At 42.7% G+C, this 16542-nt stretch overlaps 1 long non-coding RNA gene across 1 annotated transcript in view; it reads left to right on the top strand.

Annotated features, from left to right (window-relative positions):
• Positions 1–307: 307 nt before the first annotated feature.
• The window catches only part of LOC132665778 (uncharacterized), a 32420-nt gene continuing 16185 nt past the window's right edge, over positions 308–16542 (top strand). Inside the window, exons 1-2 of the long non-coding RNA XR_009604272.1 lie at positions 308–678; positions 10612–10689. This is a non-coding gene — a long non-coding RNA (uncharacterized LOC132665778). The remainder of the gene's footprint in view (positions 679–10611; positions 10690–16542) is intronic.

Genomic DNA, 16542 nt, shown 5'->3' with positions numbered 1-16542 from the left:
AGGGAAACAAGGAGGAAGCTGAGCCTGGAGCTCAGAGCCGCCATTGTGGACCCTAGCCGGCTCTTGTCAAGCCCCTCAATCCCAGATTGATCTCCTCATCTCCTCTCTCCAAGCATAGCCATCAGGATGGGTACAGCAGAAGCAGCCCTTTTTGAGGGCTTGAAGGGCTCTGAGGGCCCTATGACCCATGACCAGTGCAGATGTTTGGACCCATTAAGGCATCTCACTCATGTGCCCCAACATTTCTCATTCCCCATCATCCTTGCAACACAAGGGGTCTAGAGTCAGAGCAGGAATAAGCTAAGTTTGGTGGCCACCTCATGGTGCTCTAGAGCCGCACTGTCTGATAAAGTAGCCACTAGCCACTGTGGTTTTTCAAATTTAAAGTAATTAAATATAGATAAAACTTAAAACTCAGTTCCTCAGTCTTACTATTCCACATACTCTATGGTCATACGGGGCTAGTGGCTGCCATATTGAATAGGATCAAGTAGCTCCACGCAGAAGATCATAGAAGAGCAGAAGGTCATCCCAGTCATTGCAGAAAGTCCTCGTGGACAGAAAGTATTATATGTCCTACAGCTGATGATTTGGGGTAAGGAGTGCTGCTAGGTTGGTCTCAATGGAAGAAAGCCCTATCTTGTTCTGACTCTGTCACCAATCTGGCTGTGGATTGGGGTAAGTCATCTCCTTACTTAATGCTTTCTGGAACTAGATTTTGGTTCATGATAGAAGAAGGGCAGCCTCACATGGCACATGGGTCCTAGATCACTTGTTTCTGCATTGGCTTTTTATAGCATTAGTTTTATTGAACTGTGGTTTTGTATCATGTCTTCCACTTATGTAAGGACAATCCTATCAAATTCAATACTGCATTCATTTCAGGGATATTTTTTAATATTTAAAAATTATATTACATAATTTTATCTTTATGAGACCCAGTGGGGAAGTTTCTCTCCGGCCTCAGGACCAGGACAAAATGGGCTCCTCGTAAACAGCTAGTGGGCATTTAGGTTTTAAAACAATGTGAAGATTGTAACTAATCTCATTTTCCTTTTCGTTTCACTGCAAGGAGGCTCAAAGCAGTAACATTATAAGCAGTTAGGTTGCATTTGATGGTATTCATTCCTCTTTCCTAGTTGTATCTCTAATAAAAGCTCTTTTCAAACCATCAAAATATTTGGGGGAATGAATAGGAATTGGAATAAATTATTTTATTAGGTGGGGGAAATAAATGTTTAGAACCTCCCAGCCCTCAAATACATAAGCATATGTATATGTATATTTGAAATATGTATATTTGAAAGGCATAACCCGAAGTCCATGCTAAGAGAATCCATCTGTTGGGAAGATAGCCTTACAAAACTGTGTTGTAAGCAGACTTGACCTTAGATTTGGAAGTTTGGTAGATACATATTTCTGGAATATAGCAAAAACCGAAAAGAAATTCGCGTGCCTGAATTTATAAACTCCAATGTTCTGAAGACTGAAAAATGAAAATATATCACTTTGGTTTTAAGCAGAGGGTTTTGTTGTTCTGGTTAAAAAATGTTTTTGAATGCTTCTAAAACTGTTGCATTAAAAGAGTTCTCACCCTTCTTGCACTAAACATGATCTAAGAATACACTACTTATTCCTAAATTAAGGCATAAAAAACAATACTGAATATTATTTTTATTAAACATCTGAGAGTCTTTTCATATTTATAACAGAAATGAATGATCGCTAATATATCTGTGTCTTCTTAATCGTTGTGCCAAGTAACGGAGGATTAAATAATAATAAAGGATGTTTACTGAGAATTTAGTATGTGCCATGCGTTCTAGATTAGTGAACTATGGGTAAGGTGCCACTTATGCTCTCGTTATACAGTAAATAGATGAAATGTGGGGGCTAACTTCTCTGGGTCCACAGCCCCTCAGTAATAGATGGGACTCCTGTCTGAGACTGACTGCTTAGCTATGACTCCATGTAGTCGGCAGCAGAGTGTAAATGACCTGACTACAAGTTAAAGGTGGAGTTGAGAAAATCTCAGAGAGAGGATCCCGTTCTCACCAACCTTATACCCAGAAAACCCTTCTGAGCTCCTTCTCCACTGCCTAGAATGAATGAGAGTGAACCAAAGGCATGCACACAAAGACCCAGGACAGGGGAGCCTGGGTGGCTCAGTCGGTTGAGAGTCTGATTTCAGCTCAGGTCATTGTCTCTCAGTTCATGGGTTTGTGCCCTGGGTTGGGCTCTGTGCTGACAGCTCAGAGCCTGGAGCCTGCTTCGGATTCTGTGTCTCCCTCTCTCTCTGCCCCTCCCCCACTCATGCTCTGTCTCTCTCTCTCAAAACTAATAAACATTTTAAAAAACTAAAAAAAAAAAAAAAAAAAGACCCAAGACAGATGGCTACCCAAATAACTAGAAGAAACATTTGTGACCTGGCTTCTTATCATCTACTGTTGAAGAGAGAACAAATGTGTTTTCCCTTACACATGATTAATTTGTTTATCACATATGTAATAATAATCATTCTGATTATCCAAGTATTCTGACACGAGGTAGTTGCAACCCTGAGCAGGCTCAGTTCTCCTATCTCTCCACTTCCAATTCTATTAAACATGGACGGATAAAAGGATTTCTTATCAAAGTACCTTAGTATTTGATGGTGAATGCAACAAACAAATGCTGAACCGCTTTTGTTTCCAGCTTAAAAGGCAAGAAATTTTCCAGGGAAACTTCTATCCACATGTAAAGTCCTAATCCAAGTGCAGCTTCTACAACATAATTAAGAAATCATATTTGGGGGCAACTTTTTATCATTCAAAAATAATTAAATGCTAACAACTGCCTGGACATCTCTCTACCGATTGTGGTCCACTTCATCTTAGAAGATGCCTCAGTTATCCACAGAATAAACACAGGCGTGTTCATTTTCAGGTGACCCATCTTCCTTTTCAAGTTGAGTAGAAGTGGTTGGGGTGTTAGTCAATTTTTCTATCCGTGTACCAGTATCATATGATCTTAATTACCATCGTTTTGTAAGACATCCTTGCTAATCTAATGGAAAAGTCAATCCCCCACTCCCACTCCAATCTCTTTTAGTGTTCCTCTGCTGTTCTTGGGACTTTACCCTTCCATACATATTTTATTTTCTTAAGGATAGCAAAATTGACTAACGAACGAAAGTGCCTAGAAACAGCCTCAAATGTATAGAAACTGATATATGACAGTATTGCAGATCACTGGAGAAAGAATGGGCAATTCAATAAATGGTTATCCATATGGGGGGGAAAAAGTGGATGGGGTAGGGGGAGGATGGGTCAGATCCTTTTTAATTCAGTGTTTTGGAACTAGAGCATCTCAGCCTGAAGGGGGCTCTGTGGGCTGTCCCAAACTGCAATGCAGCCCGAGGGGATGGGACCACCTCTTCGAGAAGGAAGGATGCCAGGCTGGACTCGCCCAAGCCCTGAGTGCTGGCAGCTGCCTCTTACCGTATAAAGGTTCTTGCTGGCCTGCAGGACCGCCGGGTAAGCAGCCCCGGAGGAGCTATAATTCAAGCATGTTTATGATACTATCCAGCTCTCTTGGGATCTTCCCCCACCATATTTAGACTTTGGCTTCTATAATTCATTCCAAGTGAAAGCAGAGCAATTGCCTGCATTTTGGTCTGAGATTACAATTGCTGTTATAAATCTCGGTGATCCATTATTGTCTGTAAATATATAGATAACTAGTTTAGATACATGTATTTGATTAACATCTGCTGGGCTCCCTTCACGTCTGTTACTTTAGCATTCCCTCGTGAAAGTGAAGGAAAATAGTGTTCCCTGGGCTCCCTTCTCTCTCTTGCTCTCCAGAGGGGGAAAGAACTTGTCTTTAGTTGACCAGCTACCAGCTACCAGCCGATATAATTCCCAAATCCCTCATCAACCAACTACCTCCCACCTCACCCTACACCTCATTGCTCAAAGACAGGTGTGCTGAAGCATACCCTGAACTTCCCATGCATTCCAGCTTTGCAAAGTCTGGCAGTTTTGCCATAGAGCGAGGCATGATTGAGTGATGAGCCAACGTTTACAAGAAATACTTCCAGGGGGAACTTGTATGGGTCCTAAGAGGACCCTCTCAGAGAGTTTGCTATAGAAGGGCCCTCGACAGACTTGGATGGTTCTTTCCATCCAAGCAGGCAGATCAAAAGCAAAATGATCAAACAGAGTCTTAACAAAGACATTGCGCCCGAGTGTGGTGAAGTGTGAATTTTGGAGCTCTGCTTATGTTCCAACTCCTTGGGGAGTCAGGTACAAAGGCAAATTTTATTGCAGTAATGAAAAAAGCCATTGATTTACATGATACTGGAAATGCATCTAGCCAGATGAAAGAACTCAAACAAAACAAGAACTAACACGCTCTCCCCCCTATCTCCTCACTCCTCCTCCTTTCGGGAATGTGAGTTTGGGAGAAAACCCAAAATTATGATTTGCACATAAGGCTGATAGCACCGGGCAAACATCAGATGCTGCCTGGTCCCACCCCTGGATTCATCCTGCTGGTCATCAATATGGACAGAGTGGCAGGAGGAAGGCCTCTTGCCAACTCTAGCTGTCCTGTCTCGCCCTGGTCCTATGTTCCATTTTTGACAATTACCTGGATAAAGATATAATAGGCATGGAGAGTGTAAATTTCCTGCTTTCCCTGCCTGGCATCTGAACCCCCTTCTTATGTTAGGTGAATTGCTTCCATAACAAGCCCTGATGGGAGGCAGAGCTCACCTCCAATACTAGATTCTGAAAGTACCAGATACTTGCATTCCCATCTTGGGTGCAGGTAGGTAAGCTAGGCCGAGCCACTCAGGCTAATGCACCCCTAGTTTTGAGCCAGAGCATGGGAACTCAGAGAAGTGACAGAGGCAAATCCTTTCTGGTGGCAGGAGATGGGCCGTGGCAGCAGCCTCTGGGTTTCTGGGCAGCACTGGCGCACCACGGGGCCTGTGTCCACGATCCAAGGCCACGGGCCAGGCAGGCTGGGTCATCCAGGCATAAGAACAGTGACATCCTCCATAGTCGGGTTTTGCCCCCTGGTTTGTGACGGCATCTTTCCTGGTGTTCAGACTACTCTTTCTCTGCCATGGCCCCAGGTTCTGTGGCCTTCCCAGTGAACCTGTGAGCCACCCTCCATCTTGGCAATCAACCATTTCTCTACTTACCTCAGCCAGAGTTGACTTTGTTGCTCTCAACTGAGAACATTGGCTGGTAGCATGCTTTTTAAATCTGCCAAAGGCATGAAGCTGGAAGGAAAGCAATCTATTGGATGACAGAATGAAGATTAAAAAGATCGGGACTGAAACCTAAAAGGGTGATCTCAAACAGGAATAAATGCATGTGCCCTAACGTTGGACCCAAGAGCCAACTCTGAGATCAGATTTGAGCAGTACTTCTCTGGCCTGAGTTGGAAAATACACTTTCAGGAAACAAAGGGACCCCCTTCAGGGTTGATCTTAGTTGTTTTTTTGTTTTGTTTTGTTTTTTTATTGCGTTGCTACTCAAATATAAAGAAACATAAAATTAGGTATGAAGTCCTTATGATCATGGCTCGTTTACAGTTATGAAACCAAAACAAATTTACAAATTAATTACAAGGAGAACTACAAAAGCAATAACATTCAAATTAACATCATTAATTTCATGCGAGAGATGATGATGTTTTGCTGAAACTGGATCATTGCTCGCCACATGGCTCTGGTACCAACTGCTGTGGCACAGGGGGTTTTGAAATGGGGGAGGCCTGTCTGCAGGCTTCTAAGCCAGGAATCCACTGAGCCCAGGGCATCCTCATATTCATCACATTTCTTCGTCTTCCTAATTTTCGACAAGGGTGTTCTGTCCGTAGAGCTGGGCTTTTATCTTGCTGCTCTGACTTGCACTGAAATTCCTTCTTCCCTCAAATGAATCCCTCCTTAACTGAGTCTTAATGCCCTGGGATGGAACTCATTGGCCCATCATGAAGTCAATGTTGGCTCCTGATCAAACCAACCGAGGCCAGGAGACAAGATCCAGTGGTGCTAAGATGATGGCTGCCTCAGCATTCAGAAGGATGGGGAGGGGGGGTTGCAATACAGAGCTGGACACCAACTTCAGAGAGTAATATGCCACGGAGAAGTCCTACATTTTTACTCTAGAACTAATGCCACGGGAATTCTGATGCATGGCCATTAGGAGACATGCATGAGGATCTTCGCTGAAGCCTTGTTTGTGGGGGCAGGGTGTTGGAGATGACCTGGTTCCCGTTGCTGGGAAGGCAATTCACAGCAGATATGCACCATGGTCTACTGTGTGACAGAATCAATGGAAGTCCACGCATCAGTGGAAGTCCTGCTCACCAACAAATGAGACAAAAGCCATTTGAGGGCCAATGATAATGATGTCCCTGAACATTAATGCTTAATGAGTGTTTACATCACCAATCTGTGCCCAAGGTAAAAAAGAAGAAAAAAAAAAAAAAAAAGAAGGGAAAGAAGAGAAGAAGAGGAAGAAGGAGGAGGTAAGAAGGAAGAAAGCGTTCTGGATACTCCAAGTATCTGCCACACATACAAATTACAGAGATTCTTTCTAAAATCGTATTTCACAGAACAAGAAAAAGTATTTTCAAAGTTTCCATTAGCAATTCTGGCTTTAAAAGGCAACAGGAATATTGTTTGAACCCTAATTAGGAACAGCTATTTGCTGTAAAAGATGTAGCCTGACTGAGAAGAAGGTACCATGGATGGATAAAGATTGGGAGAGTGTCAAACTTTTCAGATTAAAACACTTTTTCTTGATTAATAAAAATTACATTTAAACCCCCCCCCCACCCCCATAAAAAGAACAGCTATCTGGACTTTAGCAGTGCCTATCAAAAGCCTGCCTAACTTCCCACAAATCTACATCTTAAAAAGTAACCCAGCTCTTACTCTTTGATGTGTCCAAATGCAAGTCTACCAACCCTGATTTGAACATAATGAACATGAAGCTATTGTTTATTGCATAATAAGTTCACACACGGCTTTATCTTTTCAAACCAGAATAGGCTGTGCTATTTCAGTTACATCTGAGAGAGACGCGCTAGTCATGATTCATGAAAACATTTCATTAACTGATGGTAGATCTTGTCGCTTCAGTGGGGGGGGGGGGGGAGACTGAGACGTGCACTCCTGACCTGAAAATCCTTCCGTACAGATGGAGTGACATACCAAGTGTCACAACGGGTGGCTAGTAAGAGATGCTAAAAAAGTGACATTTCTTTCTTTCTAACCAGACATCAAACACATATTCAATAAGGAAATGACGTCCATAGTCATCTTGGGATCGATGAAAATCTTTTAAGACTTTGCAGAGAAGTTTTAAAAATAATGGCTTTGTGTACACAAGAATCACCACTGGTTGATACTTAATGCCAAGGCATAAAAATAAGCTTGTTATGGTTTGGCACTGAATCGAGGTTTCAGCTTAAATTAAATCATAGCGATAAGGTCCCTATTCTCAATATGCAAATAAATTGTATGACATCTTTCAGCCGCATGCAACAGCTACTGTCTTAAAACTATCTTCTGTGAGGTCCCATACGAGGTAAAGTCCCCATTTATGTAACTATCTGTCATATTATTCACAGTATAAATAGTTTGCTTCAATATCTATGTGCTGTTCCAATGTCCCAGTTCCTTGCAATTAGGCGGAACCAGTTTTTCTGGTCAAAAGGCTGTGAGTAGGAGTGATGAGAGTCACATCTGATCTAAGGAACTTAAGACCTGTTGTATGGAGCTCACCTGTGAGTCGTTCCAGCGTCTGTCAGCCTGGGTCTCTGAGAAACCATGACGGGCAACCTCCTCACTGGGTAAGGAAGGTGGATGAGAAAGAAACCCCTGTTCTGTTAAGACACCGAGATATGAGGGATATTTGATTATTGCAGCATAACCTGGTCTATACTAATATTCAAATTGAATGGCTTAATTAACAAATAACCTAATTTATCCCATCTTGGGAGAAACAAAATTTAAAAGATAACTGGCATTGGAAAGTTAAGCGACAATTTTTTTTTTTTCAACTTTTTTTTTTTTTATTTTTTTATTTTTGGGGCAGAGAGAGACAGAGCATGAACGGGGGAGGGGCAGAGAGAGAGGGAGACACAGAATCGGAAACAGGCTCCAGGCTCCGAGCCATCAGCCCAGAGCCTGACGCGGGGCTCGAACTCACGGACCGCGAGATCGTGACCTGGCTGAAGTCGGACGCTTAACCGACTGCGCCACCCAGGCGCCCCTTTTTTTTTTTTTAATTTTTTTTTTCAACTTTTTTTTTTTTTTATTTATTTTTGGGGCAGAGAGAGACAGTAGCGACAATTTTTTAAAAAATACAGAAGAGGGGGCCCTGAGTGGCCCAGTTGGTTCAGCATCCATCTCTTGATTTCGACTCAGGTCATGATCTCACAGTTCATGGGTTTGAGCCCTGCATGAGACTCCTCACTGACAGTAAGGAGCCTGCTTGGGATTCTCTCTCTCTCTCTCTCTCTCTGCCCCTCCTTTGCGCTCTCTCTCTCTCTCTCTCACTCTCAAAAATAAATAAGTTTTAAATTTTAAATAATACAGAAGAAAAAATTCTTGAGGTGACTAAATGAACTGTGAGTGAGTAAGGGCTCCAAGTTCAAAAGAGGTGTCACTGGGCTGCAGGGCTGGAGTAAGATTAATAAAATAAGGTGGGCTTTAAGCTAAGCCTTGTCATTTAGGCCAAATTTGGAGAGGCTGGAGCAAGAATGTGAGTAAGGATCTGCAGTTAAGCGTGGACCTTCAGGGGTCCCTCGGTGGTTCGGTAGGTTGAGCATCTGACTTCGGCTCAAGTCATGATATTATGGTTCATGAGCTCGAGCCCTGTGTTGGGCTCTGTGCTGACAGCTCAGAGCCTGGAGCCTGCTTCAGATTCTGTGTTTCCCTCTCTCTGCCTCTCCCCCACTCATACTCTGTCTCTCTCTCTCCCTCAAAACTAATTAAACATTAAAAAAATTAAAAAAAAAAAAAACAACTGACCTGCAGTAGTCCAAAGAGAGTGGAAAGAGAGCTTCTGTTAGAAGAATAAGTGGAAATAGTGTTTGAAGATATTTTAATATCATAATGTGAAGCCCACTGAAAACTGAGCTAAGGATTTTGTACTTATATTAAAGGCAACAGAGAATATTTGGCTTTTCAAATATTAAGCTGAAAACAGAGAGAGTGAGAGAGAGAAGCTAGATACTTTTCCTATTTCAACGGTAAGTGAAATTTAGGAGCTTAAACTGACATTAACGTTCAGGGCAGATGTGAGTACTGGTCTGGACTCCCACCTAGAAGTTGGGAGAAGGTTCCCTGGGGTTATGGTAATGAAAATAGAAGGCAAGACAAGACATGAAAGTCATCATGAAGAATCTATAGATATTAGTGACTTAGCAGATGCAAGAAGAAGGGTGACTATCAAGTCATTCATTCATTCATTCATTTATTCATCATCAAATACATAGTCAGTACCCCCCACAAGCCAGACACTATTCCTTGGAGGGAATGTGGGGTTTACGGGACAATTTAATGAGAAATATGATAGCATTCTTTTATACTGATAGGCGTGGTCTACTAGAGGAGGAACTTTGACAGCACAAGAGTAAGAAGAAATAATTACAGGGGCGCCTGGGTGGCTCGGTCGGTTAAGCAGCTGACTTCGGCTCAGGTCATGATCTCACGGTCCGTGAGTTCGAGCCCCGCTTCGGGCTCTGTGCTGACAGCTCAGAGCCTGGAGCCTGCTTCAGATTCTGTGTCTCCCTCTCTCTGACCCTCCCCCGTTCATGCTCTGTCTCTCTCTGTCTCAAAAGTAAATAAACGTTAAAAAAAAATAAAAAAAAAAAGAAGAAATAATTACAGCAGAAAACTCCTTGAATAGGTAGAAGGCAATAGGATCCAGAGAACTACTGGAGGTCGTGTTAAAGAAGACAATTTTATCTTATAATTTGAGGGATTATTTCAGTTTTATTTGTTTCCTGTGTCAAGTTAATAGTGGAGTCTCTGAATGTTATCTCTACTTTCTATTTTTGACTAAGCTGAATTTGTATCTATGCTTCTTGTTGGCAACTATGATGAAAAAATTTAATATTTTAAATGCTTTAGAATGCCTGTTTTAGAATAGTGGTGGGGAGATGATGTGGGAGAGTGAAGAACACTTTTCAGGGATATCAACGTCCTTTGATTGGTGATATACAGAAATTGGATGATTGATCTAGTTGTCTAGTGGAGTGCTTCCAAGGAAGCCAAAACATTGCTTTACACATACCACACCACCTTAAAAAACCTCAGTCACTGTCAGTATGTAATGGTTTTGTTTTAATTGTGAAACTCCTCAGTTTATCTGCGAATGCCTCTTCCAATCTTAGTTGTACAACTTCGGACATATTCCAATTTCCTCATTTGTAAGATGGGGGTAGTAATACTTCCCTGACCAAAGATAGGTGCTCACCGAATGCAATATTAGGCGAGCTGTTATCGACTTATAGGACATTCATTCCAACTCCTTCCCATTGGGGAGAAACCATGTTGTTTTGATAGTACTAATTCTATTTCTAGCTCTCTTTCTCTTTTAGGAAGAAAGCATCTGGAAGTCACCTTGAATCCATAAGGGGAGTCAATCTTAAGATAAAGCTGAGAAAGACCGAAGAGAGGTAGGAAGGAACCAGATCTATGATGACACGTTTGAGTTACTAGGATCAAGCCAACATTTAAGTCAGTTATAAGAATTAATTTTCATTGTTTTAGCCCATATGAGTTGGATTTTCTATTACCTATGTCTTGAGGGAAATAAAGAAACAAGTACAGACTCAAAGTATAGAGTAAGATTTTGTCATTTACCAACAGCTGAATGCCAGAGGGCAGGAGGAAGCCTTCTCCAGGCAGACCCAAGGAGACCATTACCCTCTATTTCCTTGACTGGCTGTTAGATTAGAAGTCTATATTCACAATATGGCAGGAGGTGAGTAGTGGTGAAGGGCAATAGGTTTTTTCGGTCATAGTAACTCCTAAGAATAGCTCGTTATGGCAAAGGGTCATAACATAGCAAAGTGTGTGATTTTGAATAGAAGGCAATCAACTTGGAGAGCTCATTATACAATGCTGATGAACACCCTGGGCAAAGGAATCACAATTCTGTCCAAGAAGTTTAACACCCAAGGCTCTTCGTGTGTTCAGGCTTTAAACTTTTCTCAAACTATGTGATGCCTAACTCTGTCTGTTACGGGGATGATAATAACAATAAAAGGTTCTAATTGATACACAGAATAAAGTCCAAACTCTTTCATCCATCTTCCCTGTGACAGCCACCGGGAAGGATGCTGGGGGAAAATAATGAGCAAGATGAGAATGTCTCTGTTCTCATGGAGCTTACGCTGCAGTGGAAGACACAGACATTTACATTCAAAGACTTACAAATCCAGGAATCATACACACAAACAAAATATCAGACCAGTGGGAGAGCTATAAAGGAAAGACATATGCTGTGATAGCACCTAAGTGGTGAGTGACGGCCCTAATGTTCCCTGACACACTCTCCTATGAGTGGTGGTAGTGGCTTGTTACCCATGCTTCGTCTCTTATCCTTCACCAACTATTTGAGTAACTTGTCACTGATGATTTCATTAACTGTTAACGTCGTTATTGGATTGTCAGTAGGAACCTTCAGGTCAATCATGAGTAAGTCAATTTAACTACCTGTGAGCAACTCTTCTTTTTTCCCCCTTGAGAGGGTTAATGTCTAATAGCACTTGGTTAATTTTTACTTATTCAGTGGTTAAAATATGGAAGTATTGGTAAGCGATGAAGAAACAGGCCTACTTATGCAAAATCAGAGAAGACGTAAACTGATACAACCAGTTTCAAGGACTATTTGGCAATAGCAAAATTATGTGTGTATATAAACTTCAAATGTATATTTTGTAACACAAAATTTCCATTTCTAGGACACTCCCCTACACAAATATTGGTGGGTATACACAAAGGTTCTTGTATACAGGTGCACATTGTATCATTGCCTTCGGCAGCTAGGTATTAAGCACAACTGAAATGCCCATCTATATAGAAACAGGTAATTTATAGAACATCTATATGACAAAATACTGTGTAGTTTTTAAAAAGAATGACGATTTTTGTAGAGGGATCTAGATCTCCATGGAATATTGGGTAAGAAAAGCAAATCACAGAACTATATATTGTGAGTTTTCATTTTTGTAAAAAGTAACTAGAAGCATGTTTATCTGTGCATGTATAGATGTAAGAAAGACCCGTGAAGATAACAGCTACCTCTAGGATGGGAGGATGTTAAGGGAACCTTAATTTTTCACTGCAACCTTCAGATGTTTTACATTACTACTAAAAGATTTCTTTAAAGACTGGAAAACAATAGTTACTTGCTTAACCATGTTCTGGGGGTTCTGGAGGCTCTAGCCAGCATAATAAAAAAAATTTAAAGCAATTTAAAGCAATAATTTTAAAAAAAATTAAATTTAAATTTTATTTTAATTTATTAAATTTAAATTTAAATTAAAAAAAATTTAAAGCAATTTAAAGCAATAATATACAAACATTAAAAAAGAAGGCAAAGACCTGTACATTTGTTTTTGTTTTTTTAAATTTTTTTTTTAACGTTTATTTATTTTTGAGACAGAGAGAGACAGAGCATGAACGGGGGAGGGTCAGAGAGAGGGAGACACAGAATCTGAAACAGGCTCCAGACTCTGAGCTGTCAGCACAGAGCCTGACGCGGGGCTTGAACTCACGGACCGCGAGATCATGACCTGAGCCAAAGTCGGCCGCTTAACCGACTGAGCCACCCAGGAGCCCCAAAGACCTGTACATTTGTGATAAAATGAACATCAATTGGCAATTTTAAATGGAATCAATGGGAAAATAGTTCAATGGTAGCCACTTACTAAACACCCCACACATAAGTAAACCATGAGTATGCATATATGCACACATAATCACATTATGCATATAATCATATATGCATACATACTTTATATATGCATATATACTCATACATATAATCATATATGCATGCATACATGCATGCATAATCACACACTAATGCAAAACTTTTAAAATCTATTGGCCAGAAGAGGAAGGAAGAGAGGTGGAACCAGGCTTGCCAATCCTGCCCAATACACCCGAAACCACACTGAAAAGTCAGTAAATCCCTGAAAAGTGTCACAAATGTCTCCAGATCTAGAGAGAAGGAAACAGTATCATAAATCATTTTTTTTTTTTTTGACTGAAGAATTACTACAACACCTGCTGGGATGAGATTGGCAGATGTGGAGCAGACATGGGAGGACATGGGACAATGCTAATCCTCAGCCTAATACATAGTAGGGGAAAGTCCTAAATCTGAAACATGGTTTTTTAATAGCATAATGATGCTGAATGGTTAGCATCATTACTTTTCTGAATTCCAGAGAACAATTTTCTAAAACAATGTATGTTGAGACAAGGACATATTTATAGAAAAGCTAACAATTCTTTAAGGGTTCACTGCAGTTCCTTTGTTCTATTATATTCAGGTAAAATTTGTTAGTGTCAGGCGTTGTGCGGGGTGAAGATAGGAGTTAGAGTCAAAAAGAATTTTTGCAGTTTAAGGCTTTATTGGGAACTAAGGTTCCGGGCGAGGTTCCGTGACTCAAGGAGGGAGTCAGGAAAATCGCACCCGGGTATGGTGGGATAGGGTTTTTAAGCTGTAGCAGTTCCGGGTTTAGGCTCCGGTGGGTCTTTCTCTCGTGCCATGTTGTGCTGTCGCTCGGTAATTGGTTGACCTTCAGTTCGTTCTGGAGAGCCGATTGGGGCTTTCCTTTGGATTGTGCTGGCACTCGATGATTGGTTTACCTTCAGTTTGTTCCTGCGCGCTGGCGAGAGAGCCATCCCCTTCTAGGGACATCCTAACATTCCAACCTCTTATTGGTGATAATGGGCGACGAATCTGATCTGGCTGCTTCCTGTGGTGTAAGGGCGATGCCATAGTATGTGGGGTCTGAGGTTGGAATACGGGAATAGGGACGGACCACCATCTGATGAAATGCGACCTGGGAAACTTCATGAATTCGTTTCCGTACGAAACGGAGAAAACAAGAACATATTATACAGATAGCAACTAGTGGGGTGACTATGGGGAGGAGCCAAGTTAACAGGGGTGATTGCCACCAGGAGGTTAGAGGGTCTGAGGATCCTGGGCGGGTAGATTGTTTTTTGGATTTCCTTTAGGTGTTCTATATTGGTTTCAACTAAGCCTGATTCATTGAGGTAGTAGCAACATTCTTCCCTCAGGAACAGGCATGTTCCCCCTTTTTCTGCTGTTAGGAGATCTAGGGCTCGTCGGTTTTGTAGAGTGACCTGTGATAGGGAGTTGATCTTCCGTTGTAAGGCGGATAGGGAGGTTGCTGAGGCTTCTATTGCGATTTGGAGCCTGACAGGTCCCTGGAGGAGGTAATGGAGTGTGCAAGAGAGCCGGTCCCAACCCCGGCAGCCAATAGAGACATGGCTAGGGGTAGTCCGACCATTAGTGGGAGGAAAATGGCTCGTTTTTGGAGACGGAATTCGAGGAGTTGATGGAGTTCTTTCTGTCCGTATAGGGTGAGTTGGGGGATATGGTGACTGGGAGACAGATAAAAGCATTTTGGGGCATTTGTTTATAAGCTGTGCCATTACACCAATAGAATTCCCCTGGGGGAGGGTGGTGGCTAGGCATAGGCAGGGGGGAGGGGCAAGTTGGGGAGGCATGAGAGAAGTAGCATATGGGGTGAGACATGTTGCTTTGAGGGGTCTCAGTGAGGATGGGAATCTGTAGAGAGATTTGACTTCTGGGGTGGTTGATGGAGTTAGTGGTGTTGGGAAAGGGGGTGGGTAATGGGACGGCTATTACTGGATCCCGCTGAAGGGATGCACAAAGAAAGCAGTGTGACAGGTTGGTTAAGCCTGAGTGGTTAAGCAGGATCACTCCTTGTCTGATTAATGTAAGCCATGAGAAGGGATGTTGTGCAGGGGGGGTCTGTAGTTGTGTGTTGAGCTGGTCTTCTTGGTCCGTGATTACTTGGGTGAGATCTTTAAGGTTGGAGAGGGAAGGAGACATAGAGGGCTCATAGGTTCGATAGATGGTTAAAGAGGAGATGGGGTTAGAGAAATGGCAGTTCTGATACAGTTTGCCCTTTATTCCGATTTGCCAGCGGGTATCCCATGGATCAGGGACAGTAAGGGTAAAGTTGCCATTTTTTAAGCAGAAGCGGACTGTCCTTGGTCCTGTGAAGCAGTGTAGGTTGAGACAGTGTATGTTACAATAGTGATAGGGGCATCCTCCATATTGGTTGGGGGAGGTTTGGGAGCATATTTTGTCGGTTCGGTCATATAAAAAGCAAATGGTGGGAGTAATCCGCGTAGAGGCTTGGAGGGTGTTGAAAGAGGGGAATTTAAAGGTGACTTGATTTAGGCACCCAACAATGGGGCAAGGGGTAGAGGATATGATAGAGGTGTGTCCATTAAAAGTTTTGGATAGGTAAAAAAACCCACCTATAGGAGGGTTGTGAGGGCATAAGGGGGATAATATGAACAAGGAGTAACAAGGGAAGTATCATCATGATATATAAGTATGGTTAGTAAAAAGGTAAAGAAGGAGATTTCGACGGGGGAGAAATTGGAGAGTTCCCTGAAGCCAACAGTCGGAGACCCAGGAGAGAAATAAGGGGAGGGTGATGGGGTCGGATGAGTGGGAGAGTTGCAGCTCGTGTAATATTGTGAGTGTGAAGGTGGAAAACCGAGGGGAAGGGTCCGTCATGAAGGGGCCTGTCGGGTTAGTTTGAGGGTGAGGGGGCCGGTTGGTTGGGAGGTCCACGACCCTTCTGGTATAGGGGGTACGGGGGGGGCCCGTTTGAGGTCGGAGGTGTGAACCCATGGGGTGTGGCCCAATAATTTAGCAGCCGTGGGGGTTGTGAGTATGACTGTGTAGGGACCCTCCCGCCAGGGGGGGCAAGGGTTGGTTTTTGTCTTACTCGAAGGAGCACTGAGTCTCCTGGGTTTACAGGTAGTGAGGGAGAGGAGAGATCGATGGGAGCTGGTAGAGTGAGGTCAGCGTACTGGCGAATCAGGTGTCGGAGCAGGCTGAGGTAAGGGAGATAGGCAGCCAAAGGAGGAGGATCTTTTGGTAGGGGTTGGGGTAACAGAAAGGGTCGCCCGTATAGGAGTTCAAATGGGCTGAGGCCTGTGGGTCCTCGGGGAGCGGCTTGGAGTCGGGTGAGTGCTATAGGTAGGAGTTGAGGCCAAGAGAGCCGAGTCTCTATGGGGAGTTTAGTGAGATGGTCTTTTATGAGGCCATTGGCCCTTTCATCCTTACCCGAGGACTGGGGGTGGTGTGGTATGTGGAGTTTCCAAGTAATACCCAAGGCTTTGGAGACCTGTTGGGTGACTGCTGAGATGAAAGCGGGCCCGTTGTCAGACTGTATCCTTCTCAGTAGACCAAAGCGGGGAATGATGTCCTTGAGTGG

This window comes from Panthera onca, chromosome D3, assembly GCF_046562875.1.
Source record: "Panthera onca isolate mPanOnc1 chromosome D3, mPanOnc1 haplotype 2, whole genome shotgun sequence".
In the NCBI taxonomy this organism is placed as follows: Eukaryota; Metazoa; Chordata; class Mammalia; order Carnivora; family Felidae; genus Panthera; species Panthera onca.
The sequence above is the reverse complement of the archived record's forward strand: the minus strand, read 5'-3'. Positions and strand labels throughout refer to the sequence as shown.